This window comes from Sapajus apella, unplaced genomic scaffold, assembly GCF_009761245.1.
Source record: "Sapajus apella isolate SASKATOON/1434 unplaced genomic scaffold, GSC_monkey_1.0 scaffold23, whole genome shotgun sequence".
Lineage (NCBI taxonomy): Eukaryota > Metazoa > Chordata > Mammalia > Primates > Cebidae > Sapajus > Sapajus apella.
In genome coordinates this window covers 7,587,333-7,609,124 of record NW_022436963.1, presented here as the reverse complement: position 1 = coordinate 7,609,124, position 21,792 = coordinate 7,587,333, and the positions used below count along the sequence as shown (strand labels likewise).

General features: G+C 40.8%; 1 protein-coding gene across 25 annotated transcripts in view; it reads left to right on the top strand.

Moving 5' to 3' along the window:
* The window catches only part of ERC2 (ELKS/RAB6-interacting/CAST family member 2), a 951,823-nt gene that overhangs the window by 262,400 nt on the left and 667,631 nt on the right, over window positions 1–21,792 (top strand). The gene's annotated exons all lie outside the window — the stretch shown is intronic.

The window sequence follows — 21,792 nt, the reverse complement described above, 5'->3', positions numbered from 1 at the left end:
ATTCCCAGAGATTCTAATGTGAGTCTGGCTGCCAAAAATCCCTTCCACTGTTTTGGAAAGGACAAGGGGGGTATAGTCCCATTTATAGGGGTGAAGGGTAATTTCTAACACATGGCTAATGATTTACTATCTTGAAGAAACATTTATCTGTGGCTCAGTAGCTAGGCCTCGTCAAGCCAAAGATGATGAAAGTGTTTATGAGGAATGGACTTGCCAGTTCAATTATTATTTCAAGGGAAATGGCTAACAGGAAAATTATACCATTGTAGTTGCTAGAAGCTAAACTCTAATAGTGTCTTTGTGGACAGCTTGATGGTTTTTAGAGCAGTTTATTCAGTTTCCCTTTTATCTTCCCAATAACTCACCTCCAGAAGTTTTGGTCTTTGATATGTTAAAAAAAAAAAAAAAAGGAGGAGGCAAGAAAGTCATCTATCCTATGACTCAGCATCGAGTTTAGAGGGGAACTGCCTGACCATGGATGCCGTTGCCTGGACTTGACAGAAGATGCGGTGTATTTTTAATATACTTAAATTTACCTATTCTGGTGCTTTTCCTTTCAAGATCACAAAGCATATACGTAGTGGGTATTGTCTCATATGTTTAATCAAGATCTCGGTGAGGAGGAGTGAAGGATGGTTTTCTTACTTTGTCTAACGAGCATGTAGTATGTACCATCTGTTATGTTGCCTTCTGGTGAAGCATGCCCATCCGCTGCCTCTCCCAAGTCGCCATCTTCCCTGGTGCGGCAGCTTGCCAAGGGAAGGTAGTAGATGCAGTCCTCCTAGGAGCAGCAATAGTATTGTGGATTGTGGAAGTCCTAGTAATTTTTAGCTGACTAAAAATCAGATCAGTGTGCATGTACTCTCACCGTGCTTTGGTGTTTCTAAACAATGCAGGGATACGATACACTGTGCTGTGGTGGGTCACCCCTACTGCTCCCTTGGTCTCCTTTGTCCTCTGCTGTCCCAATGGTCAGTTTTATGCAAAGGATCAGGTTATTAGGATTCAGTGTTAAGTGCAGACAGTAGTCTTCCTCAAAGCATGTGTGGTATTGACTTATTTTTTTTTTTTTCTTATTTTAGAGATAGGGTCTTCCTCGGTCACCCAGGCTGGGGTGCAATGGCATAATCTTGGCTCACTGCAGCTTTGACCCCTCGGGCTCAAGTGATCTTCCTGCCTCAGAGTCCCCAATAGCTGGGACTACAGGCACACACCACCATGCTCGGATAATTTTTGTATTTTTTTGTAGAGACAAGGTTTCACTGTGATGCCCAGGCTGGGCTTGAATTCCTGGATTCAAGTAATCCTCTCACCTCGACCTCTCTCATAGTGCTGGGATTACAGGCATGAGCCACTACACCTGGCCAGTATTGTCCTATTTTAATTGAAGAGAACACACCCCCCTCCATGTATACATATATACAGTAGTTCCTCCTTATCCATGGTTTTGCTTTGCATTTTTTTCAGTTATTCACAGTCATCATTAGTCAGAAAATATTAAACGGAAAATTTTAGAAATAATTCATAAATTTTAAATTGCCTGTCATTGTCAGTAGCATGATGCAACCTCATGCTGTCTTGCTTTGTCCCACCTAAGACATGAACCTTTCCTTTGTCCAGGGCCTCCATGCTGCCTACACCACCTTTCTGTTAGTCACTTAGTAGCCATCTTGGTGATCAGATCAATTGTCATGGTATCGTAGTACTTGTGTTCAGTGAACCGTTGTTTACTTAATAATGATCCCAAAGCGCAAGAGTAGTGATGCTGGCATGTTGTTATAACTGTTCCATTTTATTATTGGTTGTTGTTAATTTCTCACTGTGTCTAATTTGTAAATTAAACTTCATCATAGGTATTTATGTATGGGAAATACAGTAGTGCATATAGGTTTTGGTACTATTTGTGGTTTCAGGTATCTATTGGGGGTATTAGAACATGCCCTCCTTGGATAAGCGGGGACTACCATACACACATTCATGTAGAAACAATGTGGAAACATGTTTGTACCACACTGTTGACTGCAGCTATCTTTCATAGCGGGATTAGAGGTAAATTTCATGTTTTTTTCAAGCATGCTGTCATGCTCTGCATAATGATGTTTTTGGTCAACTGTGGGCCACATATATGACAGTGGTCCCATAAGATTATAATGGAGCTGAAAAATTCCTCTTCCCTAGTGATGTCTTAGCTGTTGCAATGCTTTGGCACAATTTACTTTATTTTTCAAAATAAAGTTAGTGTTGCCTAAGTGTACAGTGTTTATAAAGCACAATAATGTCCTTGGCTTTCACATTCACTCACTCCTCACTCACTGACTCATCCAGAGCAACTTCCAGTCCTACAAATGCCATTCATGGTAAGTGCCTTATATAGGCAGGCCATTTTTCATCTTTTGTGTTTTTTTTTTTTTTTTTTTTTTTTAAGGAGACAGTCTTTCTCTGTCTCCCAGGCTGTAGAGTACAGTGATGTGATCATAGCTCACTGCAACCTCAAACTCCTGGGCTCAGGGGATCCTCCCACCTCAGCCTTCCAAGTAGTTAGGACTATAGGAATCTGCCACCATACCTAGCAAATTTTTTTGAATTTTATTTTTTGCAGAGATGGAATTTCATTATGTTACCAAGGCTGATCTTGAACTCCTGGGCTTAAGCAATCCTCTTGCCTTGGTTTTCCAAAGTGCTGGGATTACAGGTATGAACTACTGTGTTCAGCCTGTCCTCTCTCTTATAAGCACATTGGACATCACTGGATTGGGCCTAGTTGTGTAATCTGGGATTATCTCATCCTGAGAGCCTTAATTATGTCTGAAAATACCTTTTTTCCAAATAAAGTCAATCCATGAATTCTGGATGGATAGATCTTCTTTTGTAGGGTGGTGAGGGGAGGAAGGGGCACTATTCAACTCACTACGCACTGCTTTTTAGTTCTATTCTTCTACTCTTCAAAAAACTCTTTGTATGAATACCTACTGTATGTTGGGCATTTGTTATGTGCTAGGGATATAGCAGTGAACAAAACAGGTGATTTACTTGTCTTTAGGGACCTTATGGCATGATGGAAAATGTAGACACTAAAGCAATGAATAATTTGATGAGAGCTGATGGCTACCTTATTGGATGATCTTCCCAAACTAATTAACCTCCCTGAGTCCCAGTTTATTAGTAGCCCTGTCTAACTCAGCAAAAAAGTTATGAAGACCAAATGGGACCATAAGTGTAGAAATGTCCTTAACCTGGCTATTTTATTGCCACATGTTTACTCATGCTGTCCCTATGAGATCCAGTGTTTGGGTTGTGGGATTTGGCTTCTAGATTCAAACCAATCACAAGGTTCTAGACCTTGGGCAAGTGATTTAAACTCTCTAGGTCTCAGGTTTCTCAGTTGCAAAATGGGGATAATAATAGTACTTGCCTCATCAGTTTCTTGTCATGATGAAAATGAGCTCATGCATTGGCAGTTAAAAAAAAACTATGCATAAGTTCTTCTTATACAATTAATGCATGTTCATTTTAGGCAATTTGGAAAGTACAGATTTACAAGAAAGAAACTTAAAAATTACTCACGATCATCCCTACAACTAATTTCTGGTAATATTTTGATACCCTTTTTTTTTTTTTTTGAGACTGAGTCTTGCTCTGTCACCCAGGCTGGAGTGCAGTGGCATGATCTTGGCTTACTACAGCCTCTGACTCCTGGGTTCAAATGATTCTCCTGCCTCAGCCTCCTGAGTAGCTGGGATTATAGGCATTTGCCACCACTCCTGGCTAATTTTTGTATTTTTAATAGAGATGGGATTTCACCATTTTGGCCAGGCTGGTCTTGAACTCCTGACCTCAAGTGATCCACCTGCCTTGGCCTCTCAAAGTGCTGGGATTACAATGTGAGCCACTGCACCCAGCCACATTTTGATATATAATTTTTAAGTCATTTTTTCCACACAGTTTATAATTTTTTATTAAACAAGGAATACACACTGTTTTCTAAATTACTCTTTTTGTTTAACCTATTTTGGACATTTCCCGGTATTAGTGAATTTTCTTTCCCAGCATCATTAATATAGGCTGCCAATCTATCATATACCAGTTTTGTAAATTGATTAAATAGTTATATACAAATGGGAGTCAAAATGGGCTAGTTTATGGGCAGTGCAGCTCAATGAATTCCTCTGCCTTTGGGACCCTTTTCATTGGGATGATTGCTGGCTTTAGTGGTACTACTTAGTGGGAGACCTATGGGAAACTGATGCCTATTGTCAAATCAGTGTGTTTTTTGTGGACTTGGTTAAGGTCTGCCAGGATTCCAGTATCTAAAGATCTTCAGTTCCCCATTGGGCCATTACTGAGGCCAGTGGGTCACCTTCTTCAGGCTTAGCTCCATTCCAAGATCCCACTGCCCCTCTCAATGAAGAGAATTCACCTGGTTCAGGTAACACAATATCAAGTCCATCTTATATGATTCCTTTTTGCCTGGGACCCAGCCTGAGCCTCATGTAATAGAAAACATGGTCTCTGTGGTCAGGGAGGCCTGGGTTTAAATCATATCAGCTGCTCACCAACCCTGTGAGTTAAGTAAAATTTTATGAATTCTCTGATCCTCAGTTTTCTCAGCTGTTAAGTGGGGATAATAATATGCCCCACAGAGGATTGGTATAAGTGTTGCTTTAAACTTCTTCTGGAACACTATACAGTAGAAATAAATGGGCAGAATATAAATGAGATTATGTACATTATTTCCCATGGAGTTATTTTACTTATTTAATAAACATTTATCTCATTCTTACTATGTGCTAGTCCCTATTACAACTATTAGCTTCATTTTAAACGGGTGGAACTTAAAGAAGTTAACTAAATTTAGCAAACAGTGGGGAGTGTCAACCGTGGGTGGGATACTGTGGAGTCATGTTAGGGAGCAGAGTGCCACATTCTGCCTGACCCTCCCAGAGATCCTGTGGGAGACAACTTATATTCATGCATAAAGAATGTTGGAAAAATGTAGGTAATAATGGCTAAGAGGAAAAGCTGGAGATTGAATATGAATTTTGTTATTTTAGGCCAGTCACTTAGCTTTCTCAGTTTCCTTGCTTGTAAAATGGGGAGAATTATGAAGATTAAAGGACATAGAACCTGTATACTTAACATGTATCTGATACTTGGAAACTATTAATACCTAAAATATTGACTATAGTTATCAGTGTTCTAATGGAAATGAAAGCAAAGTATAGCATGGGAAGAAAGAATTAATACCTTTGTGCACAGATGTGTGTGTGTGTGTGTGTGTGTGTGTGTGGCCTTTGCAGTACATGAGATTTAAACTCAAATGAGTTCATGAGTGAAGGGAATTTAATAGAAGGGACCTCCTAGGTAAGTGGGAACCTGGAGCCTGGGTGGGAGAGTGTATGTGGGTGAGTGTGACTGCGGTCAGTGGAACGTCAGTGCAGTTAACTGGCTGGGGATGAGATTGGAGAGTGATGTGCAATGTCTTTCTAGGAAATGATTTTCTGTCCTGGGTTTGAGACGACACTGCACCTTATTTCATCTACCTGCCCATCTGTTCATCCTTCCTTCATCTGAGCACTTAGGCAAGTCATTTCATCTCTCTGGGCCTTACTCCTTTCATCTGTAAAATGAGGTTAATTGCAGGACCTCATGCAGTTGTGGGTGAAGGTTGTGTGAGAGAGGCCATGAAGAGGACCTAAACCGGCTCCGGCATAGAGAGGACACTTGGCAATGGATATTAGGTGCAGTTATTTCAGCTGTGTGCCAGAGGGTATGCTGTGTGCTGGGGAGCTAGGTCAGAGGCTCATTCAATTTGCAGTGTACCTCCTCCAGTGTAGTACCTGGCTCAGGACTCCATACCTCTTGCTCCAGGAATGAGACCTGGCATGTTTTCCCTGGACCCTCTGAGAGCCACAGCTCTGCCCTGGGTTTCCTTCCCACTACCTGCTTGCCTGCCTCTGGCTACCAGCTTGTCTAGCAAGATCTCTTCCAGAGCCTTCCTGTGGCCAGTTCTGCCTGTACCTGGACTCCATCTGTGGCCTTCTGCTCAGGTTGCCTCTCACTGTTACACTTTGCCAAAGGGACCACCTGGCATCTTGGAGTAACCTTTCCTTGTGGCCATTCCTGGTGCCCTGTCAGGATATACGCCCCTTTTCTAGCACCCTGCTCTTCCTGTATAGACTTACCTTGATGCCCTCTGAGCTCCAGGCTGTTATGAGGATGTTAGCTTTTCACTCAGGTTATACTATTAAATGAATGTTAAAATAGCTAATGCTTTGTCGGGTGCAGTGGTTCACACCTGTAATTCCAGCAATTTGGGAGGCCAAGGTGGGAGAATCTCTTGAATCCAGGAGCTTAAGAACAGCCTAGGCAACACGATGAGACCCCATCTCTACAAAATAAATAAGTAAATTAGCTGGATGTGGTGGTGTGCATCTGTGGTCCCAGCCTCTTGGGATGCTAAGGGGGGGAGGATCACTTGAACCCAGGAGTTCGAGACCAGCCTGGTCAACTTAGCAAGACCTCGTCTCTACAAAAAAAATTAAAAAAAAATTAGCAGGGCATGATGGCATATACCCATAGTCCCAGCTTACTGGGGAGACTAAGGTGGGGGGATCGCTTGAGCACAGGGAGGTTGAGGCCGCCGTGAGCTATGATTGCACCTCTACACTCTAGCCTGGGCAACCAAGTAAGACCCTGTCTTAAATAAATAGGCAGATAGCTAACACTTATTGAATGATGTTTCAGATACTCTCCTGGCACCACTGCTGGCTGGCTTTACATCTAGTAACCACTTCATTCTCATAGCCCATTGAGGTGGGTGCAGCTGTCATCCCCATTTACAGATAAGGCTGTGAGCCACAAAAAGGGCTAGCACCCTGCCCAAGGTTTCACAGCTTATTGATGGCAGAGCCGGAAGAGGTTTGCCAACCAAATGCTTAAAAGTCAATAATTATACTTACACGTTTTATAGGAGGCAGGGACTACTCTTACCAGAGATGTGAAAAAATTCCACAATCCCTAATTACATTTCATTTTTTAAATGCAGCCTTTAGGGATCCCTTTCTAGCAGCCTTAACAATTTTGTTGCTTAGCCTCATACTTGAGGCCTGGCTAAAGCCTCATATTCATGCTAAAGGTGAGCCGTTTTGAACTACAAAACTCACTAATGCCACCAGTCTCAGTCTTTAGGCTTGCGTATGTCACTTATGTCAGTCCTTTTGCTTCAGTTTTACTCTGATTTTAATAAAATAATAGGGGCAAATGCAATTAAAGATTCCAGAGCTGCTTAGATCTGGCTGCAGAAATTAGATGGTGAGGTTTTTGAGCAGGTGGAGGGTTGGTTTGCAGAGAGCACTAGCGGGTTTTGTTCACCATCTGAAACCCTAAAGCTCTAATCGCATGCATGGATAATGGTTTAAAAGGCTCCATGTGTGGTGCCCGCAAGCCAAATGTTGGAAAGTTCCACAGGGGATGCCAAGAACCACCCTCACAGAAGGCAGTTCTCTAGGTGGATTGGCCCAGACTTGTTCATTGTGAGCCTCTTGATAGAGAACCCCTTACCTTGTCCCACATGTTTATGGACACATCATTTCTGATTCAGGAGCATCTTGGCTTGATGCAGAACAGCATCATTCACAGCTGTTCAAATGGCTGACCAGATTTTCAGCTGCTTGAGTAGACCCTGAAGGATGGACTCAACAGATCCTGCTGTTGTCAGGCTGCATGTGGAATGACCAGTTCTTGACACCACATTTTACGACAATTAGAAGCTGAAGCTTTTCCAGAGAAGGGTCGTCAGGATGGTTCTTATTTGAGCTCTTGCATTCTATGAAGAATGGTTGAATGACCTGGAGGTATCTCATGTAAAGAAGAAAAGTCCTTAGAAGAGAGCGGTGTCTGGCTTCCCATACTTGGAGAACCATCTTATGAAGAAAGAAATAGATTTAGTCTGTTATGCTGTGTAGATGTCAGAAGCTTGATTCATCTTTGGAGGATGACAGATGTAAGCCCAAACCTCAGCTTTGCTTTCCAGTGGTCTGGTCTTGGGCTGCTCTATTATCCTCTTCATGGTTCTGGTTTCCTCCTGAAAACTGAGGATCAGATTGGTACTTACCTCCTAAGTCTGGGGTGTGGGTTAAATGAGATATTTCATGGCAAGTTGTTAGCACAGTGCTTAGTGCATGGCAAGGCCTTGCTGAATGGCCAGTGTAGATATTATTAAATTCTGTATAATGAAGAGCTAGACCAAAGAGGGGAGAGTCAGAAGGAACAGATTTTGACTTAATATGTATAAGGAAAGAACTCTCCAACTATCTGAGCTGTGTCATGGAGGCATGACTGCCCCAATCTGAAATATTTCAGGCTTCAGCCCAGTGACCCCCATCAGGGATGTGAAGGGATTCAGGCTGGGAGAGAGAAGCTGGACCAGCTTGTTCTCAGGGTGCTTTCCAGTGCTGTGAGCCTTCAGCATTTTATACTATAAGGCTTCATTATAGACAAGTGTTTAATATGAAAGTCTGCAGCAAAAGAAAGACCATGCCCTTTTCTATAAAAATGTCACTACCACCACCGCTGCCACCATCACCACCACCACTACTGTGTTCCTTCATGGTCTGAAGTGACGCACGTGTCTCCAGCCAGGGAAGTTGTCTGCGTAGGAGCCGCCCTCTGCTCCTGCGATCTGCAGCCATCTGGACTGTGGGAGTGTGCAGGGAACACGCTGTTGATTCATATGCCATCCCCTGCTGGCATCTCTAAAATGGGCCCTCTGGCTGGAGCTGTGAAACAGCCAGACCCTCCCTCTCCCACGCCTTCTCCAAGTACTCAAGAGAGAAAGGGGTGTGAGGGAAGATGTGTAAAGATCCAGGAATGTGGAATGATGTTTGGGTGGTTCCTGAGGGCAACTGGATGGAGAGCCAGAGGCTTTCTTCAATCCAGTTTTAGAATCTGGGACTCAAAATATGATGCCCAGAAGGATGGCTCTCAAGTTGTGCTTGGAGGAGCCTTGGAATTCCAAGAAGACACCTCGGGGATTCTTGCAGTGGACTTAGTGGATGGGCGTCAGGCCCCTTCCTCCCCTGTCACCCCGTTCATCAGAGCAGATCTACTTCTTTCCTCTTCCTGTTCCCTCTGCCTGGACCACGCTCCATACAAGTGTTTGCATGTTGGTTCCTGCTCGTCCTTCAGGTCTTGGTTTGAATGTCATCTCCTTTGGGGGACCTTCCCTGACTGCTAGCTTAAAGCTAGAGGGGGTTGGTGAGAGGGTAAGATAAAGTACCTTAATTGGTACTGCACTTTGGGCTAGCAAGCTGACATTTACATCACGTGGTTCGGGAGGCAGACCTCAGGTGGATCCTATGATTCCCTTTCCCATCGTTCTCTATCTCAGCATCTTCTCATTGCCGTTGTTTGCACTTATTATATATATGTATAATTTTTAACTTGTTTATTTACATATTTCTGACTGCTGCCTTTAACAGATAGTAAGCCTCATGATGGCAGGGGCCATTCTGTCTTAATCCCTTCCTGTCTGCCAGACCTATCACAGTGTCTAACAAATAGTAGATGCTTAATTAATTTTAGTGTGTGTGCATGCATCTCATTTGGGACAAAACAAGCTTGAAGGCTTATACTGCTAAAATTTTAAAGCCACTTACCTAAAACAAGAATAATGGAATCCTATCGTATTCCCTCCATGCTGGTTCAGACAAAATCTGGAGTTCTGTATACAACTTCTGAATCATAGATTGTAATAGATGCTCACTTTGCCCAATCCAGACCCCTAGCAACCCTTTTGCCTGGTAGATAAGTCCATCCTCCACTGGCTGTGAGGGTTGTTGCCACCAGCTCATACTTGTGAACTTTCCTGGAAGTGTGCCTTTCATGACTAGAATTGCCAAAACTTTTTCCTGTCCAGAAGTGCTAGGGAGCCCACAGGCAGTGGCTGACTGGAGCACAGGTACAGAAGCCTGGCCCCCTTGCCTCACGGGGAGCAGACTCTGCAGCATAGCTTACTCTCCACAGCTCCTCACAAGTCCAGGCTCAGGCTAGATTTCCTATACAACACCCTTGCTTAACTTCCCTGTCTTCTCTATACAGCATCTTTCTTTCCCTTAAAGCTTTCCTGAAGAGCTCTCTCTCAATAAACTACTTGCATAAAAGTCCCTGTCTCGGGCTCTGCCTCTCAGGAATTCAATCTGAGACATAGAAGTAGACTAAGGTAAGTGACCCAGGGGTTGCTAAAAGCACCTGATACTGTGCCATGTAAGAAACAGTAGGACTGGCTGGGTGGGGTGCCTCATGCCTATAATCCCAGCACTTTGGGAGGCCACATCACCAGAGGTCAGGAGTTCAAAACCAGCCTGGCCAACACAGTGAAACTCTGTCTCCACTAAAAATACAAAAATTAGCTGGATGTGGTGGCAGGTACCTGTAAGTCCAGGTACTCAGGAGGCTGAGGCAGGAGAATTGCTTGAACCCGGGAGGCAGAGGTTGCAGTGAGCCGAGATTGTGCCACTGCACTCCAGCCTGGGTGACAAAAGTGAACCTCTGCTTTGGAAAAAAAAAAAAGAAATAGTAGGACCCTGTAGTAAGAAAGACTTTGGACTTGGAAACTGTTACCATGGGAGATGAACCTGATTTGTTCTTTATGCCCTTGAATGAGCAGAACAAAGACTAATGTATATAATGTATAGAAGTTTCAGGGGAATTTATTTCCTCTCAATATAGAAAAAAAACCTGTCCAACAGGGGAGTGCAAAGGCTAGTGAGAGATTAACCATTCAATATTAGTTTTCTATTGCAGCCATGACAAATTACCACATATTTAGCAGCTTAAACAATACATATTTATTAGCTCACAGGTCAGAAGTGTCCTGGTGTATCACAACTCAACTGGATGTTTGCTTCAAGTTCTACAGGGCCAAAATTAAAGCATCCTCAGGGCTGTGCTCTTTTTTAAAGGTTCTTGAGATGAATGTGCTTTCAAATAATTTGGGTGGTTGGCCAAAGCCATTTCCAGCATTTGTAGAACCGAGGTCCTGATTTCCTTCTTGGCCATCAGCTGGGGACCACCCTGAGCCCTTAGAGGCTTCCTCTGGTCCTTGCATATGATGTAGCCCCTACATCTCAGAATTAGCAGTGACACACCAAATCCTTCTCACACGGAGGATCTCTCTGGCTTCCTCATCTGCTGCATCTCTCTCTGCCTCCAGTCAGAGAAAGTTCTCAGCTTTTAAAAGGTACATGTGATTAGATTGCACTCACTGAGATTATCCAGGATAATCTCCCTGTTTTAATGTCTGTAATCTTAATTACAAATGCAAAGCCTCTTTTGCCATATAATGTAACATATTTGTAAGTTTTAGAAATAGAAAGTGGACTTCTTTTTTATTCTGCCCACTGCATTTCACCCTCTGACTCCCAAATATTCACATTCCTCCCAAATAAAAAATACATTCACCTCATCCCAAATCTCTAAAGATCTTATCCCATTGCAGCATCAACTCTGTCTAAAATCTCATCTAAATTTCATCAGTTCAAAAGTCCCATTGTCTAAATCACTTATATATGGATGAGGATTGGGTATAATCCATTAAGTACCACTCCTGGGGACACAGTTTCTCTCTTTTAGTGGGCCTGTGAAATGAAAGAAACAAGTTATCTGATCTCAACAGATAATGGTGGTAGAGGCATAGGACAGCAGTTACAGATGAATATATTTTTCAAATAGGCAACAAGGAAGGTAAGATGGAGGCACTGGTCCATTACAATTTTAAAATCCAGCTAGGAAATCCATTAGGTTTTAAAGGATGGAAATAATACTCTGTGGTTCTTGCCTCTGCACTCAAAGCCTGCAGCACCCAGTTTTTCCAGCTGCTCTCTCACCCCAATACCTACCAGGCCCAGCTTCTGAGATCAGATGAGATGAGGTGCATAGTCTGAGGTGAGCGACCAGGACACTGTGTCATGTGAGAAATAGAATAATAACTCTTTAGTAAGAAAAACTTTGGCCTGGAAAACTGTCATGGTGGGAGATTGGCCCAATTTGTTCTTTGTGTCCCCAAATGAGAGGGACATAGGCTAGTGCATATAAGGGTCAGGGGGGTTATTATTAGCTCAGAAATGGAGTCTAACAGAGGAGTGCAAAGCTGGTTGAAGATTAACCAGCCACATCTACTCTTCCATGAAATTTTCCAAAGCCATTCTTTCCTCATCAGGCCTGGATGCTTATTTTGCATTCTTTCTCATAGTATGTCATTCAAAACCAGTGGGTTTCTATCAGGGAACTGAGAAACAAACCATGAGTCAGATTTAGAGCCCTGTTAAAATACTAGAGAATGATGGGACCACAGACAGCAATATAAACCAATGTTATGTTAATAATATAAAAAGTAAGTTTAGACATCAGACCATGCTTGTACTCGCAAGTCTTACCACCCTTGCAATCTCGGGCATGTTACTTAACTCTCCCAGTCTGAGTGGCTGCACCTTTTTTGTGGTGCAGTAAGTCCTAGGTGGTGGGAATACTGTGAAGAGCAAATCTGGCACTAGATGGGACACATGGGGCTTTACGTATGATAATCATTGTGTAAGTTATAGCTGCTGTTATTATTGTTGAAATGAACATTTGCGGTCTTGTATTCTGGGAAATATACTCCCTTTTCCATTAGACAATCAAGTTCCTTGAGACCTGGGATGGTATATCATTTATCTTTGCTATCTCTGCATTGCTTAGCATGTGTTAGGTGGCCAATAATTATTGAACTAATTAACTAAATTTTATTGTTTCTCCCTATGACATTGCTAACACAACTGGCCAAATATTAGAAGCTAACATTTCATTACATTAATTTCTATTGTTCCCAGGACCATAGCATCTAAAGGACCAAGCAAATCTGTGAAAAAAGTCTTTAATGCAGATTCAGCAAAAGGAGCACATTATCCATTAAAACAAATTAAAGAAAAATGTACATGTACAGAGATTTTGATAGCATAGTTTTAGGCTCCCAAATGTCAATTTTCTTGTGACAGCTGAAAAATAATTTACCAATAACTTTATACCATATTTATATATATCTATGGAAACTGCTTCCCTGTCTCTCTAGAATTTGAAGCCTTCTATGTAAGACCAATATCTTTATGGGAATCTACATGGCCTCATACATTCTGCCCCTTCCACAGCCCTTACCTCTTGGATCTCATCTCTCAGCATTCTCTCTACTCCAACAACCCTGGGAAACTTGCCATTTCCCAGATCCTCTAGGCATGACATCACCCCTATTAAGAATGCATGCACTAGAACATAAGTTCCACCAAGGCAAGGATTCTCTGTGTGTCCCACCTGGTACACAGTGGGCTTTTGGTAAAAATTATTCAGTTAGACCCACTGGCAGTACATTAATGTCAAAGCACAGAACAAGGGGGCAGGGAAGGCATTTTGCCAGGCTGTCTTCTTTAATGTGCTGTCAGGAATACTAATAATCATTCAAGAGCAAAAAAAGTAATAAGGATACATTTCAATGATTGATTGTGTACTGTGTGCCAGTCCATATACTTAGCCCAACTTCTCTACCCTATGAGATATCCATGGCATCCATGGGGAAACCGAGTGTTAGAGAAAATCCAGTAAGTTGCCCAAGGTCATGTACCTAGTAGGTGGAGAGGACAGGGTCTCCTGTAGAGGATGAATTTAAAGATTTTATGAGCTTTATTTTACAAATAGTGAGGTTTTATTTTTAACTTTTATTTTTAATTTCTTGCTTTATTATGTATGGACAAAGAATGTAGCCTGTATATTAACTTCTGCCTTTTGGGATCCATCTAAGGTTTTCCTTGGTGGCCTGGTATGGGGTTAATATTTAAATATTCCATTGAGTCTTGAAATGGAGGTTGTGGGATCCAAACTTCAGTGTAATTATCCATGAATTCAGCTTTATTCTATTATTTAAATATTTTAGGTTATTATTTATAAATGCTTGATCGGTCAAATATTGAGAAGGATTTAAAATTTGAAAGTAATTGTGGATTTTTTTGGCCCCACTTCTGTGTGCCTAATCATGTTTGCCCTTTAAGTTTTAATATCTAATATGGGCATCAGTTGCAGCCAATTGCTGTTATGATAAAGTTCTTTCATTTTCAAATACTGAAGAAAAGTATGGGAAATAAGACTGAATCAAAGGAGTAGTAGAGAAGTAATTATAATGAAAAAAGCCCATTGAGGCGTCAACTTCAAATATCAACTTAAAGCCAAGTGGTGAAATGGGGGCAGTGTAGCGAGGCGATTAGGAGCACTGGCTCTGGAGTCAGACTGCCTGGGATAAATTTCTGCAATATAGTTCAGTAGGTTTTCTCGGGCAAGTTAATAACTTGTCTGTTTCTGTTTCCTCAAGTGAAAAATGGTGATAATAAAGTCGTGATAATACCTACCGGGGGAGGTTATTTTGAGGATGGAACACATGAATATTTATTAAATACTTAAAAGACTGCCTAGTGCATAGCGATGTGTAAGTAACTGTTAGCTATTATCATCCTTCACAGCAGACTCCTTTTGGTCAAAAATACTGTAGGACTTCAGGCTTACCCATACAGTGTCATTTGTTTCATTTAATCAATCCTCCCGTGTTTGTTTATTGAGCACTTACTGTTGGCTAACTAACTGTGTTAGTTACTGGGAGTGTAACGGGCATAAAGTATACTCCATGGTGTACACAGACATGGATTAATTTTATGAATTAGTGTAAAATTGCAGCCATGTTCAATGACATGAAGGAAAAGTACACAATGCTATGAGAATGTATGTGAGGGTGTGGAATGTTAGATTAGTCTACAGGGTCAGCTGTTGACCTTCCTGTGATATATTTGCAATATATGGCTGCATAACAAATTATCCCAAATTTAATGGCTTAAAACAACAAACCTTTATTATCTCACAGATTCTGTAGGTAGGAATTTGAGAGTTGCTTAACTGGTAGTTTTGGCCCAGTGCCCCTCATGCGGCTGCAGTCAGGCCGCTGGACAGGGCTGCAGCCATCTGAAGGCTGGAATGGGAATGGGTGATTCACTTTCTTGATGGCTCATTTACATGGCTTTTGGCAGAAGGCCTCAGTTTCCTGTCACACAGGCCTCACTATAGGATGTGTTGATATCCTCATGACGTGGCAGCTGTCGTCCACCAAAACAAGTGATCCCAGAATATAAGCAAGAAAGAAGTCATGATTTCTTTTAAGCCTAGGCCTCAGAAGTCAAACACATCATTTCCACCATATTCTATTTGTTAGAAGTGAGTTACTGGGTCCAGTCCACAGTGAAGAAGAAGACATTTAGGCTCCACCTTATAAAGAGAATGTTGAAGAATTTGTGGACATATTTTAAACTACCCCCTGAGGAGTAACTCTTTTTCCTGAGATTGGCTAGTATGAGTTTTGAAGACATCCTGGACCAAGGGTTGACAAACTTTTCTATAAAGGGCTAGATAGTAACTATTTTCAGCTTTTCAGGACCATATGTTCTCTGTCACAACTACTCAACTCTGTCATTGCAGCATGAAAGCAGCCATAAATAGTGTGGAAATCAATGGCATAGCAGTGTTCCAATAAAACTATTTGCCAGAAGAGGTGGTGGGCTAGACTTGACCTGTGGGCTGTAGTTCGATAATCTCTGTAGACAAAAGGAAATAAAGGGGTAGAGTATTACTTCAAATACAAATAACAGTATGCTTTAGAAAGAAGAGAATTATTGTGCATTTAAGATGCCTAAAACAGACTTGACTCTCCACTCTTCCATGTACTGGGAGGTTTATTAAAACAGTTTGTAATGGAAAAAAAGAGTAGGAAACACTTATTTATAGAATTACTTATTTAATATTATTGGTAAAGTTTGAAAATATAAATATGCAAAAAAGCTTTGTGCAATAGACAGCTGGTATTTCTGTAAGTTAAAAAGCATGCTGTGTTGTCAGCTTTATATTATTTATGAGGACATACATATGTAATAAAAGCACAAAAACATACATGAAAAAGATAGACACCAACTTCTAGATGATGGTTATTCTCTAAAAGAATAGAGATGGGAAAGGCTGTGGGACTTCAACAATTTTAGAAAATTTTTTAATTGTGGTAAATATATATGATATAAAATTTACTGTTTTAACCACTTTTAAGCGTATAGTTAAATAGTGTTAAGTGTATTCACATTGTTGTGCAGCCAATCTGTAGGGCTTTTTCATTTTGCAAAACTGAAACTCTATACCCATTACACAACTCCTCATTTCTGCCTATCACCGTCCCTGGAAAGCACCATTTCACTTTCTATTTTGATGAATTTGACTACTCTAGATATCTATCATAAGTGAGATCACGCAGTATTTGTCTTCTGTGACTGGCTTATTTCACTTAACATAATGTCCTTGAGGTCTATCCATGTTGTAGGAGGCATTAAAATTTCCATCCTTTCTGTGGCCAAATAATATTCCATTGTATGTATACATGTCATTTTCTTTATCATTCATTTATATGTGGACATTTGGGTTGCTTCTGCCTTTTGGTTATTGAGATAATGCAGCTATGAACTTGGTATATAAATCTAAAGCAGAGTTTTGACAAAATAAATGATTGGTTAAATAGCACATTGTGCAAATATAGTTACCTGAGGCTCTTCTCTCCTCCTGTTCTTCCACAGCACATTTTAGTTAGACTTTCACTCCTGCCATCCTCCAAACTGCTCTAGTTGAGGTCACTAATGACCTTGACTAAGTCCAGTGGTTAGTTCTCTGACTTCATCCTATTTATCTCTCAGTAGCAATTGATATGATGGCCACTTTCTCATTATGGACACAGCTTCTCTTCTTACTTCACTGGCTGTCCTTCTCAGGCTTCTTTGCTACTTGCTCCTGACTTCCTGACCCCTCACTCTTAGAGTGCCCCTGTGCTCAGTCCTCTGATCTCTCTTCTCCTTTCTATGCTCAGTCCCTATTCATCTAGCTTTCAAATACTGTCTGTTCACTGATCCCAAAGTTGTCATTGTAGTTCTTACTTCTCCCGTCAACTCCAGACTCATCCATTTAATCACCTACTTAGCATCTTCACTTAAATGTCTAATATCATTACAAACTTAACACATATAAAACCAAAACTCAGTTCCGGTAACTTCCACCTTTCCTTCCCAATCTTCCCTATCTTGGTAGTCCACTTCCATTCTTCCTGCTGTTCAGATAGAGAGCCTTGAAGCCATCTTTTACTTCTCTCTTTCTCCAGTCCTCAGGCAATCTATCCTGAAGCCAAGTCCACCTTATATTAAAAACATATCAACTTATTCTCCTTGCCTCCACTCTGCTACCATGGTTCAAGGTTCTGTCATGTCTTGCTGGAATTATTTCAGTTACCTCTAGCTAGCCCCGATGGGTCTGTCCTTAAGACCACCACCCTGAAACCATACTGCAATACAACATTGGAAGTAATCCTTTAAGAAAGTGCCTCATGTCATGGTTTTCTTTTTCTCAGACCTTCCATGTCTTCTCATTTTTCTCAGAGTAAAATCAATGTCCTCATGACACACTCCAAATGTGGAGCCTATCCTTTCATTCTCACCCACCCCTGTACTTCTTTGGCTCATCCCTTATGCAACTTCAGCCACACACTTAGCATTGACTGTTCCCTCTTCCTGAAGTATCTATACAGTTTGTTCCCTCATTTCCTTTAGATCAAGCTTGTCCAGTCAGTGGCCTGTGAGCTGCATGCCACCAGGTTGGCTTTGAATGTAGCCAACACAATGCCACCAGGTTGGCTTTGAATGTAGCCCAACACAAATTCATAAGGTTTCTTAAAATATTATGAGATGTTTTTTGAGCTCATCAGCTATCATTAGTGTTAGTGTATTTTTATGTGTGGCCCAAGACAATTCTTCTTCTTCCAGTGTGGCCCAGGAAAGCCGAAAGATTGGACACCCCTGCTTTAGATCTTTGCTTAAGTGTCCCTGACTACCCTATTGAAATTTGCAATTGATCCACACCTCCCTAGTATGTCCCATTCTACTTCTCTGATTTATTTTCCCTTATAACATTTATAACAAACTGATTTAGTCTCCTTTTAAAATTATTGTGTCTTTTCCTCCATTGGAATCTGGAATTAAAAAAAAAAAGCAAACACCTATGAAGGCTGAGATATTGGTCTGTTTGGTCCACTGCTGTATTTCTTGTATCCCCTGTATCAAATTATTGATACAGGAGATCAATAATTGAACACCTGAATCTCCCATATCTTACGACTGATATGAGCTGATGTTTGAGATTATAGTGTTCCTTTCCTGTTGGTTCCTCCAATTGGTGTTGGTCCATAATAGTGGCAATTTTAAAACAAGGCTTCAAATTCTTTGGCACTCCTTCCTTTAGGAAGCAGGCTTGTGAATGGTTCAACAGAGCATGACAGAAGTGGTGCTGTAGGACTTTCAAGGTTAGGTAATAAAAGACCATGTAGTTTCTCACTCATATGTGAGAAACTGACCTAGAATTCATGAGCATAATACAATGGTGGTCGTCTGATGCCATTAAGTTTGGGGTGGCTTGTTATACAGCGATAGATTTCCAGAACAATAATGGATAAGGGCCAGATAAAAATAGTAATCACCTTTGGAATGAAAGTTAAGTTTTTAGTTGTTATTATTATTATTATTATTATTTGGTCTATTGAAAAAAGTATGTGGTGTGTGTGAACTTTATTCTGCCAGGTTCATCTTGGACACTAGTGTCCATCCAGATTAACTCACTAGACTCTAGATTCTCATTAATGCCAAGAAGTATTATTTTGATGAACCACTTGAGATTTCATGCTCAAAATTCTAGGTTCTTCATATATTTCCATGCTAATCAGCTGAAAGAGCTAGCAATTTTGCACTAGCTAAAGCCAACTTTGTCATGAAATTACAGGAAAATATATAATGTAGGGGTCGATATCATAGTGAGATATTAAATTTTGTGATGCTGCCAATTTTCTTCTCTTATTTTTTCTGTTGTTTTTAAAAGTGAGAATGGGTGGGACTAGAAATACCAGCCAGAGGTCCTCATTTCAGAATCAACTGTCTATTAAAAATCTGGATGTTCTTAGAGTTGGAAGAACATTAGAAACCTATTCATAAAGCTCCTGATTCTGCAGTCAGAGAGGGGAAGCAGCATACCCAAGGTCTCAGGCTGGACTGCAGGCTCCTGACTTTTGGCTTCTAGTACGGTGCTCGTGCCTCTCAATAAGTTGTTCTTAGTCCAAAGTCTAGTTCAAAGGTAAATTTCTAGGGTGCTGATACAGGCTCTGTGAACCAGCTGACATGGTGCACACCATTTTGCTTATATGTGCTTTTGTGTCCATTTCCAGAGAGAATCCACTCCTTGCATTTGATTTTTACAGAGATCTGTGACTCAGAAAAGTTTAAGTACCATTGCACTTCATGAAGTAATAATACTGTCATGAAAAACTATCACAGTAAGGTAAATCTTACACTCATTCAACCTATGTGAGAGGACATCAAATGCTTCTGGGGAAATTCATTAGTTGTTTAGGATTAGTGCATGGTGGGTGCACCTCTCAGATGGTTAGGGGCAGTTGGAGCCTCCAGCAACCAATTTATCCTACTGTCTGTTTAGAAAACTTGGCAAGCAATCACATGTTAAAATCACTTTGGTGATTCAAAAGCAACAAATAATACAGGACTAATAAGGTATTATTTTGCCTTGCAGCCATTGCATTCTTAAAGCAGAGAGAGCTGGAATTTCTGTAGATAAACCCTGAAAGCTCCTAGGCTTAACGTAATAGAAATTTATTTTTATTTCATATAACCATGCAATGTAGGTCTTCATCAGCCTTTCAAATGATGTTTCAGAAGTGTGGGCTTCTTTTATCTTGAGGCTACAGCATCTTCTTGGGTATTGAATTCCTTGACTTCTAGCCAGTAGATAGGAAAAGAGGGAGAGTTGAGGACTAGTTAGGAAGTTTTTATGGAAGTTGGCTGAATTGCTCATTTCTAACCACATCCCACTGGCCAGAAATAAGTCCCATGGCCCTATCTAGGTAGTGGTTGTGGGGCCTCCTACCAACAACTCTATACTATGAAAAAGGAGCACAAACTTTCTTTGGGCAACCGGTCCTCTGCCAGAGTGAGTATTATAATAATCCCAAATCTCAGAGATAGATGAAGTGTCTGAGATGGAATTTTCAGATGGTCCATGTAGTCTGGATATAGATTACAATTTTCATTTACCCAACACCTTAGGAATCAGGGTAATTCTCAGAATCTGTGAAGTAAGGATTGAAAAATACTGTAACTAAGAAAATTACAATTCTTTGGTAATTGGAGATTTTATTTTATTTTTAAAGGAGTGACACAGAGGGTAAGGGCCCAATCTGGATTTTGAGCTGGTTTATATTATAATTTGTATAATTGTAGCAAAGAGCACTCTGTTTCCATTTTTGCATAACTATTGTTACAGGTTTAGCTTTTTTATTGCATGTTCACTGTTGACAATGTTTTCATGTTTGGCAGAAATTACAACAGAACATGCCTTTACTCTGTGGTTTTTGTTTTCACTGTGTTGCTTAATTATTTCTTCATTATTTTTTCTTGTTTTATACAAGCTTAACCTTTCTCCTCAAGTTATAATTTTTATTCCGGAACTGGGAGTAGTTATGGTATGGAATTATTAAGAATTGTATTCCTGGCTTTTAAAAAGATGATTTTGATGCCACCTGGTATCAGAATGTATTTCATCTCCCACTTCCTACAGAGAAACTCTGACAAGTGACTTACTTTCTGTTTTCTTGTCTATTAGATTTTATTGGTCCAGTGAACTCCAGCAATCTTGGAAGTAATGTTGAGGACCAAGCAGATTTTTTCTTTGTGGAGGTTGAAATCTCATGAGATCCACCGATGCTGTGTTGGTACTGGATTGTAGTGACCCATAAAAACTGGAAAAAACCCAGCATACTGACTCCAAATTGATTAGAAACCTGTTCTAATAACTAATGCTACAAATTACATATACTAACTCACAAATAATTATATTAAAAACTCATAATTTCCTAATTTCTTGTTATACTTTACTATTATCTAAGCTCTTGAGGTTGTTACATATATTGCGTCTATGTGGTAGAAAATACCATACAATGGGGGTGCTATTGTGTTTCTCTTCCCAAGTCTGCATTCAGGCATGCCACTTGGGTAGCTTGGTATTGACCATGGAGGGTGCAGGTTTTTAAATTTTCAGCAGCCCATTGGACTCACCATTTACAACATCTTCATTTAGTATTGCTGAGGCTTGAATGAGACAAGTAGTGCCAGGAACGTCATAGATGCTCAATAAAGGACAGCTGCCTTTAAGGTCATTCCTTCAGAAAACCTTTGCCATCTCCAGAGAGTAAAAATGATAGTGTTACCAGATGATTGCAGTCCAGTCTCTCTAGAGGGACACAGGATCTCTTTCTGTTCCTCTATTTATAAAGGTTCGGTAATACTTGACTTCATCCCTTCCCAGGGATATGCTAGGGGGGGAAATATCCTAACTGATGTGAGAGCATTTTGAATAGTTAGGAAACATAGCTCTCAAATTGGAGGTTGAGAAACAGCTTTGTACAGGGCTGCTGATTTGTGCCAGTGATGACTTTGAGAAGAAAATATTTTTTTCAGATGCCTGGTCCAGAGCTGGAACATTAACTCCCCTGCACTGGTCTTTGGACATGTGCCCTAAGGTCCACCTGTAAGATTTCTTGGGCCACTGGCAAATATAATAAGAACAGCATAACACGAGGTGTGCAAA